At 42.0% G+C, this 14,682-nt stretch overlaps 1 protein-coding gene across 1 annotated transcript in view; it reads right to left on the bottom strand.

Moving 5' to 3' along the window:
* XDH (xanthine dehydrogenase) overlaps window positions 1-14,682 on the bottom strand; it is a 132,725-nt gene that overhangs the window by 100,113 nt on the left and 17,930 nt on the right. The gene's annotated exons all lie outside the window — the stretch shown is intronic.

Here is a 14,682-nt window from a genome sequence, read left to right as displayed (position 1 = left end):
TACCACCAATAAACACTACTTAGTGCATATCCTTCCAGGTTTTCATCTTATGTAATATCTAGACCATATTCCAATTTCCTCAGCTGTCCCCAAAACGCCTGTTATAGCTGGTTTAAGCAAACTAAGGTCAATATAGGAGCACACCTGGCCTCAGGTCATTATATCCTTTAAGGATCCTTTAATCTAGCCCAGACCCCTGCCTTTTTGTTTGTTTGTTTTTCAGGACATCGACTTCTTGAAAAGATCAGACAGCTGTCCCTCAGAATGCCCCCCTTTGGGAATTCTGGCTTACTTCCTCATGATGGCATTTTACTTTTCTTTATTCTCTGTATTTCCTGTAAACTGGCATAAATCATTTTCCTGTGTAGCTATGTTACCAGTTTAATATGCAATTAAGTACATTTATTTATTCTCAATTTTTTCCACTTATATTTTTTTAACTAAATTATGATGTTTCATGATTCAAAGGAGAAAACGATATTAAAAGAAAAGCTGTGCCCATCATCCCATTCTCTTTACCCCAAACCCTACAGGTAACCTTTTTTTAAATTAGTTTCTTTTTTTATCAATTCAACATTTCCTTTTCCAATTTTACACACACACACATTTTCCTTTTACCGCATAAAAAGTAGCATACTATCTACACTGTTTACATTTTCTTTTTATTTAACCACGTGTTCTGGAGATGTCTCCACATGAGCACACAAAGGTCTTCCTTGTTTTTGTTTTATTTTGTTTGTTTGTTTTTGTGGCTCCAGAATACTCCATTGTGTGCATGCATCAGCATTTGTACAACTAATCCTCTGGTCATTTGTGTTTTCAAATGTTCCGTCTGACTGAGTGTGGAGAAGGGGCTAGCGAAGGCTGGGACCAGAGGGAGGAAGTGTAGTTTGAAGGTCACTGTGGCAGTCCAGGCAAGAGGTCATCATGGCTCAGACTAGCATGAGTTAATGCCGTTAGGGAGAAGTGAGCCCAGCTGGCACCTGTTTTGGAGCTAGAGCCTGCAGTACTAAGCTGACGGAAAGAATGTGATGTGTGATGTAAAGAGAGGAATTAAGGATAACCCCTAGATTTTTTGTTTGAGCCGAAATAGTGTACAAACAATTGAACCTTCCTGCATTTTAGTTCCTCTCGCAGAGAATAAAAAAAAAAATTCAGCCATCTGTGTTTCCTACTATTTTAGATAGGGTGGTCAGGAAAAATCTCTTTGAGGAGGTGCGAATTGATGGAGACATAAATAAAGTGAGGAACCAAACTCCATGAATATATAGGGACAAAGCATTCCAGGCAAAGGGAGTAGTCTGTACAAAAGCTCTGAGGCAGGACAAATTTGACCATTTCAGGTGCAGCAGAAAGGCCACTGGGGCTGCAGCACAGTAAATGGGGTGGATGGGGGCAGGAAACAGGGTTTGGGAAATCAGCAAGACCAAGAATGTTTGGGTTTCATAGGCAGTAGTAAGGAATTTTTATTTTATCCTAAGAGTAATGGAAATGCATTGGAGAGTTTTGAGATGAGGAATGACACGTTATTTTCCAAAGCTCTCTCAAGCTTCTATATAGTAGTGCCCCATTATCCACGGTTTCACTTTCTCTGGTTTCAGTTACCCGCAGTGAATTGTAGTCTGAAAATATTAAATGGAAAACTCTAGAAATTAACAATTCGTAAGTTTTAAATTGCATGCCATTCCGAGTAGCATGATGAAATCTCATGCTATCTTGCTCCTTCCCATCCAGGACGTGAATCATCTCTTTGTCCAGCATGTCCACACTGTATAAGCTCCCTGCATGTTACTAACTTAGTAGCCGTCTCAGTTATCTGATCAACTGTGGTGGTATCACAGTGCTTGTGTTCAGGGCCCCAAAGCGCAAGAGCAGTGATCCTGGGAATTCAGATATGCCAAGGAGAAGCAAAAAAGTGCTTCCTTTAAGTGAAAAGCTCAAAGTTCTCAACTTAATAAAGAAAAAGAAATCATATGCTGAGGTTGCTAAGATCTACAGTAACTTTCACTATAGTGTATTACTATAATTGTTCTATTTTATTATTAGCTATTGTTGTTAACCTCTTACTGTGCCTAATTTGTAAACTAAACTTTATTATAGGTATGTATGTAGAGGAAAACACATAGTACAAATAGACTTGGGTGCTATCCGATGTTCCAGGCATCCACTGGGGGTCTTGGGATATATCCCCCCAAGGATAAGGGGGGACTATTGTATAGACAAAAGATCATGGTAAGGGTGAGAGAAGGAGAATGGAATCATTATTATTGCAACAGGTTGTAAAGAGGTGATAATGATTTAGACTGTGGGAAAGGGTGTTACACGGGGTGTGGGTGAGAAGTGGTCAGATTTACTTACCCACACTAAACTGTAGGTTTGTGTACCACTCAGCAGGGTATTCAGCACAGTAAATCAGATAGGTGCTTTGGAGGAGTCCGTTTGCTATGAAGAAGACAAAGCCTCTGAAAAGGAATAAAAATGGAAAAGGCCTCCCTCTAGTGAGAAATGAGTAAACAAATGTCCTGGGATATATGGAGAAGAAAGGTCAGGATCCACTAAGAAAAAAAAAATCGAGTGAAATTATACAGACAATCACATCAAATCCCCATTTTTAAAAACCATATTCCCTAAAATTTGTGCAATAAAAGAATATTATTATCTGGTTCTAAAGGAATCATTTATACTATTATTTGTCTCATTTCATTAAAATCCATAGTAGCCACCATTTATTACCTTATTCTATTCTCACAACAGCGTTGAAAGGTAAATTTCATCTGGAACATACAACCCAATGAGCTCAGGGTTAGAGATCAGCTGATAGCAAAACCAGACAAGGATAACACAAAAAAAGAAAATTACAGGCCAATATCACTGATGAACATGCATGCAAAAATCCTCAACAAAATACTAGCAAATCGAATACAATACATTAAAAAGATGATACACCATGATCAAGTGGGATTTATCCAGGGATGCAGGGATGGTTCAACATCTGCAAATCAATGTGACACACCACATCAACACAAAGAAGAATAAAAATCATATGATCATCTCAATAGATGCAGGGAAAGCACTTGACAAGATACAGCACCCATTTATGATAAAAACTCTGAATAAAATAGATAAAGAAAGAAAGTACCTCAACATAATGAAGGCCATATGAAAAACCCACAGTTAATATCATTCTCAATGGAGAAAAACTGAAAGCTATCCCTCTAAGAACAGGCATCAGACAAGGATACCCACTTTCATCACTTTATTTAACATAATACTGGAAGTCTTAGCCAGAGCAATCAGGCAAGAAAAAGAAATAAAAAGGATCCAAATTAGAAAGGAAGCAGTGAAACTGTCACTATTTGCAGACAACACGATTTTATATATAGGAAACCCTAAGGAATCCAGCCAAAGACTTTTGGAAATAATAAATGAATACAGTAAAGTTGCAGGATACAAAACCAACATACAAAAATCAGCCACGTTTCTATACACTAACAACAAAGTAGCAGAAAGAGAAATTAAAAATACAATGCCATTTAAAATTGCAACAAAAGAATAAAATACCTAGGAATAAACTTAGCCAAAGAGGTGAAAGATCTGTACACTGAAAACTATAAAAGACTGTTGAAAGCAATAGAAGGAGACACAAAGAAATGGAAAGATATTCCATGAACTTGGATTAGAAGAACTGACATAGTTAAAATGTCCATACTTCCTAAAGCAATCTACAGATTCAACGTAATCTCTATCAAAGTTGCAACAACATTTTTCACAGAAATATAACAAAGAAGCCCAAAATTTTTGTGGAACAAGAGAAGATCCCAAATAGCCAAAGGAATCCTGAGAAAAAAGAGCAAACCTGGAGGTATCACACTCCCTGACTTCAAATTATATTACAAAGCTATAGTAACCAAGGCAGCATGGTTCTGGCACAAAAAACAGACAAACAGATAATGGAATAGAATTGAGAGCCCAGAAATAAACCCATACATCTATGGACAACTAATTTTTGACAAGGGTGCCAAGAACATACAATGGAAAAAGGAAAGTCTCTTCAATAAATGGTGTTGGAAAACTGGACAGCTACATGCAAAAGAATAAGAATATACCAAGATCTTACACCACACACTAAAATTAACTCAAAATGGATTGAAGACTTCAATGTAAGAAATGAAACCATGAAACTTCTAGAAGAAAACTTAAGCGGTCTGCTCTTCAATATCGGTCTTAGAAGCATATTTTCAAGTACCATGCCTGACTGGCCATGGGAAACAATAGAAAAAATGAACAAATGGGACTACATCAAACTTAAACGCTTCTGCACATCATTAACTATCAGGGAAATGCAAATCAAAACTACAGTGAGGTATCACCTCACTCCTGTCAGAATGGCTATAACTAGCAAGACAGGAAACAACAAGTTTGGAGAGGATGTGAAGAGAAAGGAACTCTCATACACTTCTGGTGGGAGTGCAAACAGGTGCAGCCACTATGGAAAACAGTATGGAGATTCCTCAAAAAATTAAGAATAGAACTACCATATGATCCAGCTATCTAAAAATACTGCTGGGTATTTATCCAAAGAACATGAAAACATGGATATGTAAAGACACATGCACCCCTATGTTCATTGCAGCCTTATGCACAATAGCCAAGACTGGGAAGCAATGTTGGTGCCCATGAAGGGACGAATAGATAAAGAAGATGTGGTATATATACACAATGGAATACTATTCAGCCATAAAAAGAATGAAATCTGACCATTTGTAACAACATGGATGGACCTTGAGGGTATTATGCTCAGTGAAATAAGTCAGAGGGAGAAAGTCAAATACCATATGATCTCACTCATAAATAGAAGATAAAAATAACAACAAGCAATCATATAGAGACTGAGATTGGATTGGTGGTTACCAGAGGGGAAGAAAGGAGGGAGGAGGGCAAAAGGGGTCACTAGTCACATGTGTGTGGTGATGGATGGTAAATAGTCTTTGGGTGGTGAACTAGATGTAATCTACACAGAAATCTAAATATAATGATGTACATCTGAAATTTATATAACATTATAGACCAATGTTGTCATAATAAAAATTTTTTTTAATTTTAAAAAAGAAAGAAATTGAATCAAGAAGGAAGGAGTAGGATATGAAAGCAATGATAAGGAAAACAAAGGCGAACATGAGTACAACTAAATATTCAACCATACAAAAATACAAAAATAGCAAGGACCATGACTAGTGGGAGTGTGATAATAACACCCTAAGGAGGGAAACTACTTCGTTACAGCAACATGAAGGAAGGGAGTGGAGATCACAGTTACTGCCTGCTGAGGCTCTTCTACTGTTTGGTGACTGCATGTAAACGTTAATTAAATGTAGGCTCTGCTAAATACAGTGTGCATGTTAAAAATTTTAAAATTACCTCTGAAAGAGCAGAATTTGAATGTAGAAATGCCAAACGGGTAGAGAGAATGGATAGGGAGGAGAGGGAGAAAGAAAAAGCTTGATTAAACCAATGGAAGACAATAAGAAAAAGAGAAATAAAGAACATGGTCAGCAGAGAAACACCAAATGAGATGATAGAAATAAATAAAAATACACCATTAATTGCAATTACTGTAAACACATTATTTTACCAGTTAAAAGAGAAAGATTCTCAAATTGCATTTAAACAGACACACACCCCAATCACATATACTATTTATAAGAGACCCAACTAAAACATGACATGAACAGTTGAAACTAAAGGAACAGAGAAGACATGCCCAGAGATGCCATTTTGGGTATGGGCCTTAGAGGACAATTCTCCCACGTTGCAGGAGGAGGGATGTTCGAGGATGTTTATCAGAGTGTTGTTTGTAGTAATGAAAGACTGGAAACAGTGTAAATATCCATTGGTATAGGGATGAAAAAATAAATTTTAGCATATACATATAATGAAACACTATATAACAGAAAAATTACTGAACTAGATCAAATGGGCCAAGATAGACACATATGAAAAGCATAATGTAGAAGGGAAAACGAGCTGCAGAAGGAGATCACCATATCATATCATGGATGTAGTTTTTTTAAAGGAAACTTTACTGAAGAATAACGTACACACATAAAAATGTACAAAGCATAGTGAATAGTTCAATGAAGTTTCACAAAGTGACACACCCTTGTAACCAGCAGCCAGATTAAGAAATACAACATTACCAAGCATCCCAGAAGACGCCCCTAGCTCTCGTCCAGGTGCTACACCGATCCCAAAGGAACTACTGTCATAACCTCTAACCCTACAGATTGGTTTAGCCTATTTTTGAAATTTACACACATGAGATCATACACACAGAAAGTGTGTACTCGTTTGTGTCTGGCCTCTTTAATTCCATATTATGTTTGTGAGATGCATCCTTATTGAAGTGTGTAGCTCTAGTTTATTCATTCACTTTGCTGTACTGGGATTCCATCATATGAATATGCCATGATTAACTTATGCATAGGATTGGTGATCTACATATGGGAATTTTAGTTTGGGGCTATTACGAGCAGTGTTTCTATAATCAATCTTCTACTTTTCTTTTAGTGCACACGTGCCTGCATTTCTCTTGGTTATGTGCTCAGCAATTGCTGGGTCAGGGGGTATGCATACTTGCAGCTTAAGTAGAAACTCACATAGTTCCCCAAATTGGTTTTACCAATTTAATTCCCTAGCAGTGTATGAGAGTTCCAGTTACTCCGCATCTTACTCACACCTGAGTTTTTAGTCTTTTTAATTTTAGTTATTCTAGTGGTTGATGGTGTGAATTTTAACACACTCATACACAAGTACTGTACACTGTCTATGGATATATTCATACACAGTAAAAATGTAAAGACATGCACAGGGACAATATACACCAACCTGAGCATAGTGATTGCCTCAAGGCAGAGGGGAACTTCTGATGGTGGGGCTATGAAATGAAAGACTTCACCTGTATTTATAACGTTAATTGTTAAACATGGGGAACAAATATGAGCAAACAAACATTTTTAGAACTAGGTGGGAAATATATATGTGTTTTGCATTTTTATCCATATTACTTATGTTTTATACATACTATAATTAAATTATTTTTATTTAAGAAAAAAAGTTCTTAAAGGAAAACATAGACCCTCCACAAGGAAGCAAACAAATGCACAGTGTATCTTGTTATAAACACAGCACTTGAGCCATGCCTAATACCAGACATTCCACTGCTGGTATGATTGTCTCAACACACGGAAATGTTTTAAGAAACTTTAGTACAAAATAGATAAGTATGTGGGTCTGATAAAGGACTAGAAGCAAATATCAAAGTTGAGTATCATCATTTATAATTTTTTTGCAGAGAGAGTAATTCACCACAATGGGATGGATACCTCATGAGTTTGCACTTAGAAATAAGAATTTCTTGACATGTTCTTGCCTTAGAAGATTTCTATTCTATAGAGAGCTTGTTATCACACACTTGCTACATAGGACTGATGCTATGACAACATAAATAGATACAAGATCAGTAGAAAGTAAAAGTCAGGTTTTAATTCTACCACTGCCGCGTCCAGAATCCTCAGTCACCTCCCTGATACCAAGGTGGTAGAATGAACCAGGGATTCTCAACCTCAGCACTGTTGGCACTTTGAGCTGAATAATTCTTCATTTCAGGGGGCTGCCCTGTGCATTGTAGGATGTTTAGTGGCATCTTCAGACTCGACCCACCAGATGCCAGAAGTCACTACCCCTTCCCCAGTGTGGCAAATGAAGAGGTCTCCACACATTGCCAAATGTCCCTTAAGGGACAAAATCACCCCCAGTTGAGGACCACTGGTCTAGGCCCCTTGGGGCTTTCCCTTCTGACTGTAAAATGTTACACTTCAGTATACCATTTGAGCAACACATGTAATATTCTCAGAGCCAAGGTAAATATTAACATATGAGAAACCAGCAATGGCCAGGCAGACAGCTCTGGTCACTTTTATGTGGGCACTCGACTGCTGTCTTAGGAAAAGAGGAGCATTCAAAGGAACAACAGAGGAAATTGATGATGCTTTGACCAGGAGACATTATTGTGAGAATGGAGCAAGTGGCCATGGATCATGACCGAGACTCAGGAGAAATTCAAAGTATTGTCGAGATCAATCAAGCGCACACTTGACCTCATTAGACTGAGTCTCAACTCCCAATAAATTGGGAATTCCTAGCCATACATTATGTTACAAGAGGATAGGGATTCCCATCCATACAATATCCAGAGGGCAGGGATGCAAGAATATAATGTGTTTTTAAATTATGCAAGTGGAAAATGGCATACAATCTGCCGTAGGGTGGGTTCCCAAGAAGCAAAGATTTAGAAGGGATTGAATGTGGTGATTTACTGGGGGAGTGCTCTCAGGACAGAGAGGATGAGGGAAGCAGGCTAGGGCAGGGGAAGATGCTGAGCCAGGATGCGGGCCGAGCGAGAGTCTAGTTTCAGCCTTATCCCTCAGGCAGTCTGAGGCAAGAATTGCACAACCGCCAGAGGTGGTCACACCTTAAAGCAAGGGTCCATTCTTCTGCACCTGGTGACAGTCAATCACTGTCTGTGGGCTGCCCAAACAGGTGAGGGGTGCAGGGCTGTATACCCTCGCAGGTGAATTAGCTTCTCTTTTAGTTGAGGGCAATTCTCCAGATAACAAGCAGCAGTTATGAGCTGTTAACAGCCAACACTTAGAGAAACTGGGAACTCACAATCCAGTAAAAGGATTTCGAACTGTCTCTACTACAAGTACACAGTATAAACATGTTTGGCCACTGAACTTACAAAGGTTTTGTACAGAGGCTGGGAAAATCTTGGAACAGCAAAGGATTGACATTGGTGGGGCACTCAACAGGGGCCAGATTCTGTGCTGGGTGTTTATCGTAGGGTATCTCATTTAACATCACAACACTGACAGTAGTTCGTACTATCCTCCTTTTATAAATGAGGACACTGAGGCTCAGAGGGTGAGTAATTGGCCCAAGGGAAAAGAACTCACCTGCTGCCAGAGCAGAAGTGAGGATTCACTTCCAGCCCATGCTCTTTCCACCGCAACCATGAGCTTAGCAAGCGCCTGGCCCTGAAGAAGCACATAGCCCGTGTAGTTGAGGAAGGAGAGAACCTGATTGGGGGGCTTAAGGAAATGAGGACTGAGCTCCTCAAAAGCCAGCGTTCTCATCAGCTGAGGTCTGCAAATTACCAGCAACTCTACCACAGCCACATCTCCCAGAGAGGTGCAGTCATGGCCCCTGGGGGCCTCCCTGGAGCGGGGGATGGAGATGGGGGAGGGTCCCTGTGGCCAAATTAATAGTAGCTCACAGGACAGACTAGACCCACTCCAAAGTCACCAGCTACCATGGGACCGATGCTATCATTCCCAAAGTGCCTGTGAAGTGCATAGTGTCCTTGCAAGAAGCCCTTAACCCACCTCCAATAGGACAAAGAACACTTCCACTTGATTTTTCCTGGGACTCATGGCTCTCCAAGAGGATGGAGAAATGAGGAAAGACCCCAGACCTGCACTGTGTTATACATACATCCTGCATCAGGGGCCAACCTAATAGGGCCTTTCTCCTACCCTTCAGTGACCATAAGGGCCTCCCAGCAAATGTGGAGGAAGTCCTAGGGTGATTGTCAATGGTGCTTTCCCCTCACCCTCCTGAGACCACTTAAAAATACCTCTGGCCTGAAGTGGCTTGTCTAGGTCTGAAAAGAAATGAAGAGAGTCTTCTCTCTGTGGTAGGTACTTTCCATCTGGTGATAAGTCGGGTCTCCCTGGATTCAGAGATGGGGTAGAGAGGAATAAGAAAGTAGACAGGTGTGTGTGTGTAACAATGTGAGTGCATGTGAGTGTTCGGCATGTGCATTCTCTAGAAATGAGTGCTGGCTAAGAGATGGCAGATATTAGCATTTGGTGTGATTATCACGATTAATATGCATTTCTCATACTCCAACCAGCTGACAGTATCATTTACTGTATGAATGACATCAAGCACCAGGCTCAGCTGCATGGTTTCCGCTATCCTCCTTCCATGACCAGAACCATGGACCCCGTCTGGCAAAAGACTGTGTGTTTTATTCAGTAAAGGCACGTGGCAATGTCACATCATCCACCCAGCACCATGTAGTGATGAGATCACTGTTGGAGCAACTTGCCTTTCTCCTGTCCTCCTCACCAACCTCAGGGACTTGGGGGGACCTAAGCCGAGTTCAATTGGCCCAGATATCTCACTGTAGTAGGGGAACAACATCTTTTCTAGCTGCAGATCCCTTAGATGATGACTTTTCAGGTCATGTATTTATAGACTTTCAGAGCCGGAGAAGACTTTAGAGATTATTCCAGTCGAATCCTTTCATTTTGCAGTAAAATGAAGCACAGAAAAAGGGCAGTGAGAGTCCAAGATCACACAAACAGTTAGAGACACAGCTGGATGAGAACATGACTCCTTGACTGTTTTTCCTCTGGCTGACCTTGATTTTGGGAGCATCATGTCTAGATGGAAATTACTCTGGGTTCAAATTAAGATTTTTTAACCTGATCTTTTTTTGAAATGCACAAGGGGGAGGAGGAAGAAACCTAGCACATTGTAGGCGCTCAATAATTGGGCTGGTTGGCTTTTGGTGTTACAGAATAATCTTACTTTATTCAGCTTAACAAGACTGGATCCAATTAACCTTGAATTTATTTCATACTATATTCTATTCCTATGTCCCAAAGGTGAGTAGGGGTTTGAATCTCACCCCACTGCCCCACTTCAAAGTAAGTATGCATCTGAGGTTGTCATATGGCGTACATTGGTTTATAGGAAAAGCTTTTGAGGAAAAGCACACAGATTTAGAGTAACTTTGGTTTAAGCTTCTGAAGGTTTGTGGGAATCCTCTTTGAAGCACAGACACTGTCAGAACTTGAGGTTATACAGGCTTCCCGGTGACTTAAGATATAGCATAAATACTTCCTAAACCTACTTCAAATACATGATTAAAACAGACACGTAATGACCTTAATTGCATATTAGCCACTTGGGCTAACAGTTCTGATTTGGCTTATCACTATATTTGCAAATCATATTTTTGATCAAAATCTTCCGATGCCTTCAGTGTTCTTCCAAACACCATCCTGATGAATCACAGCACTGCCATCCTATGACTTTTATAGATTCATCTTCTGCAGCGTTATGCTCCATGCTCCATGGAAGCCCCAGTGTAGCATAAGCAGACTCTGCTGTGGGCTTTTTCTTCAGACCCTCAGAGACCAGGCTTTACAGTTTTCTGGTACGCCAGTGACACACTAGGAAAGAACAATAGAAAACTCACTGCCAAGGTCTTTCTTTCCACAGCACAGGACACAGTGTCCCCTCCTGCCCTCTCGCCCACATGCTACCTCCCACCGATGCCAAACACCATTGCAAGACCAAAGACCACTCTGCCGTCCCAACTGTTGGGAATGTCCCCAGAGCAGGGCCCCTTAATTTGCTAGTCAACCATTTATTTTTATGGAGCACTTTCCATGTGGCAGGCACTCTGGTAGGCTCTGGAGATACAGGGTTGAACAAATACAGAAGTGGTCCTTTTCCTCGTGACACTCGCAGTTCTTCAAAAGCATGATTGGTTCATAGATTCAGCTGCTCAGGTAAATCCATTGAAGGGATTTTAAATCACTGGTGTGTTGAAACACAGCAGAGGGGCCTGGGATAGAATCTTTGCTTTAGGTCTGGCACCTTGGAGCAGCTCATTAGATCATTGATTTCTGTATCAGATTGTCTATAAAGAGCTAACTTTGCAACCTGTGCAAGCTTATTGAAGCCAAGCAGCACTTCTCCTCTCAGAGAATAGGGTTTGAGGAACTATCAGCATCGGGGCCATGTGGGAAAGTTCTGGGCTGTGACGAGGCTGCTGCATATGCCTGGGAGCTCCACACCTGGTCTGTGTGGTCTTTACTCCACAGCTGAAGCTCTTGGCAGACCTGCAGGGTGGCCTGACTGGAGACCCATCTGCCTCCTCCTCCTCAGTGCTGAGGTCCAGGATGGCAGACTTGCCTACCCCGAGGGCTCTCCTGTACCCTCCCCATCACTGGAACACTTTGGGTGCATGACTACACACTTCACCTCTAAACCTGGAAGGCCTATCAAATACTTAGAAGGAAATCCAACTTGGGTATCAGGAAGAACCCGGTTCTGCTAACTCAACAAAGGCTGCTGTGCAAAGGCAATTGGAGAGTCCTATCTGTGCAGTGCCCACTTCAGCATAACTCAGACGCTGGGCTGGTTCTGAGATTCCAGCGGTGGAAGAAACTGTCCTGGTATGGTCTTCTTTTACCAGGCATTGTCCACTACAGGTATCCCACATGTTCCCAGAATGATTCCAACAACCATGGAACTCCTGTTACATTCTGCTACACACACCTCCATGCTAGTAACCAATCAATACAATACAATCATCTGGTTTCCTAAAAGGCTGCAAAGTTTTCAAGGGCACCTATGAGTCCCCAGTATCAGTACGGCACATGGTAATCACAGAACAAATGAGGGCCATCTGATGAATGAATAAATTCCTCTTTTTCTCTTCCTCTCCAGAGAACCTCACACGGTGTCTTTAAGAAAGAAGGGTCTCAAAAATGCTTGTGTTGGACACTAAAGATTAGGCTCTTCTGGAGTTTTACCCATCACCCTCATCTTCACGGAAAATAATGGAATCTGTGGGTCATGGCTGTGCATCAAACAGCCCTCCTTCCTTTAACGAGGCCCAGCTACAAGCTTTCAGGGGTTTCTTGTTATTTTCCTGCAAGTTCAAGGGGGTGCCTTAATCGCATAGTGAAGGGCGGCATTGACCCAGGGCTGCCCAGTTGAGAGAGAGCCTGACATCTCCCCCTCCTCTCTGCAGAGCACCCCCTGCAAGTCACAGACCTCTGCCCCAGCCTCCCCGGGACTGAGTGGGCACTTGAGAGGCATCATACCAGGGTGGTGAACTTGTCCACACAGGCGTTGCGGATCTTCTCCGGGGTGGCAGGACTGTCTAGACGGAAGAGCTCCTTGATATTATTATCAGAGTGCTGAGCTCGAGCTGCACGGATGGCATCCTTGATGGCAAAGAAGATGGAGGAGGCCAGGAAGAGGGGTGGCTCCCCAATAGCCTGAGTGGACAGAGCATAGGACAGAAAATCAGGCGAAGTGGCCCCAGGCTCCACACCAGGAGTGCTGGTGTTGCCTGGGAACCCCAGCCAGCACTAAGGGGCCACACCAAGCAAGGCAGGAAGAGCAGTGAAAATCAATCAGGGGCTCAGAACAACCCATCTAGTAAATGACTCAGCCTTCTTGGCATATTTCTGTTAACTCTTGCTATGTGATTTTCTCTGATGACACCATGCAAATATAATGTACCATTAAAAGTTACATTAAATAATTACATTTTATAGACAAAAAAAACCTGACATGAATTTTAACCATTTCTTTCATTATCAGGCTATGGGAACAATCTACCTGCAATTCTGACACCAACATTTACAGGTGCCATATTATACTTACAGCATCTGCTGGAATATAGGCCTTATGACAAACAGGAATTAAAACATTTTCTAGCAGAGGCTGTTTTATCCTCCAAAGCATAGATCAGAGACTACCTGTATCAGAATCACTAGGAGAGCTTGTTAGAAATGCATGTTCCAGGATGCTATCCTGGACCTGGGATCAAGATTTCCAAGGTGGGCCCTACAGAACTACATTTTTGCCATGAGCTCCCAATGGTTCTGATGCATGCTAAAGTGGGAGAGCCAATGGCAAGGACCACAAAGTGGCCCAGACCCACCCACAGAAAAGTAAACCATGAGATGAGCAAAGCGGTGTGTTTCATTGGTTACAAGTGATTTTCTGTCTTTCTTCTTGGACCTAGGACTATATCAATCAGTTTAATTGATTTTCAATCATTTTTCCATACTTATTGGGGACAGGGAGGAAATAGAGGATGGTTATAAGTCTTCAGGCATGCCGATCAAGGCTTAAGGTCAGGTGGCATCCACTGAAGGAGGTGAAGGGGTGTTCATGGAGGTGTTGCCCCATCTGCAGGGAACATACTGCTTCTCACTGGACCACAGGGGTGCTGTATCCGTGAGGTCATCTCTAGGACCAAGCACCAGGGATGCACACCTGAGACATGGGTGTAGGTCACGATTTGACCTAAACGATTAGATTAAAGAATCCCTCTGAGTGCACACAAAGGAGCTGGCTTTGACGACATGGAGGTGGGGTCATACTCAACCCAGTTCCCTGGTTCTCAGGTAGGACTGCCCACCCCTCCACTGCCCTCACCAAGGCTAGTATCAAGCCCTCTTCTCCCTTCCAGATAAGCCCCCTGCAGCTCCACGTGGAAAGTGGCTGGAGCCCCTCATCAGTCATCACCCATGGCCTCCCACCGTGCAGACCAGAAGGCAGCACAAACACAGGGCAATAGTACCTTGGATGCATAGATGGCCTTCTTGTTGGGGGAGTCACGGAGCAGGGACACTCTGAACTCAATGGGGATGCTGCCAAATGCAGGGATCTTGTAGGTGCTGGGGCCGCGGGTGTACAGGCTTCCCTCGGGGGAATACTGCAGCTCCTCCAGGGTGAAGAGGCCAAGGCCCTGGACAAATGCCCCTTCCACCTGCAGGGCAGACAGAGACTGTTGCTACCTTG

The sequence above is a fragment of the Equus quagga genome, chromosome 5 (genome assembly GCF_021613505.1).
Source record: "Equus quagga isolate Etosha38 chromosome 5, UCLA_HA_Equagga_1.0, whole genome shotgun sequence".
NCBI classification, from domain to species: Eukaryota; Metazoa; Chordata; class Mammalia; order Perissodactyla; family Equidae; genus Equus; species Equus quagga.
The sequence above is the reverse complement of the archived record's forward strand: the minus strand, read 5'-3'. Positions and strand labels throughout refer to the sequence as shown.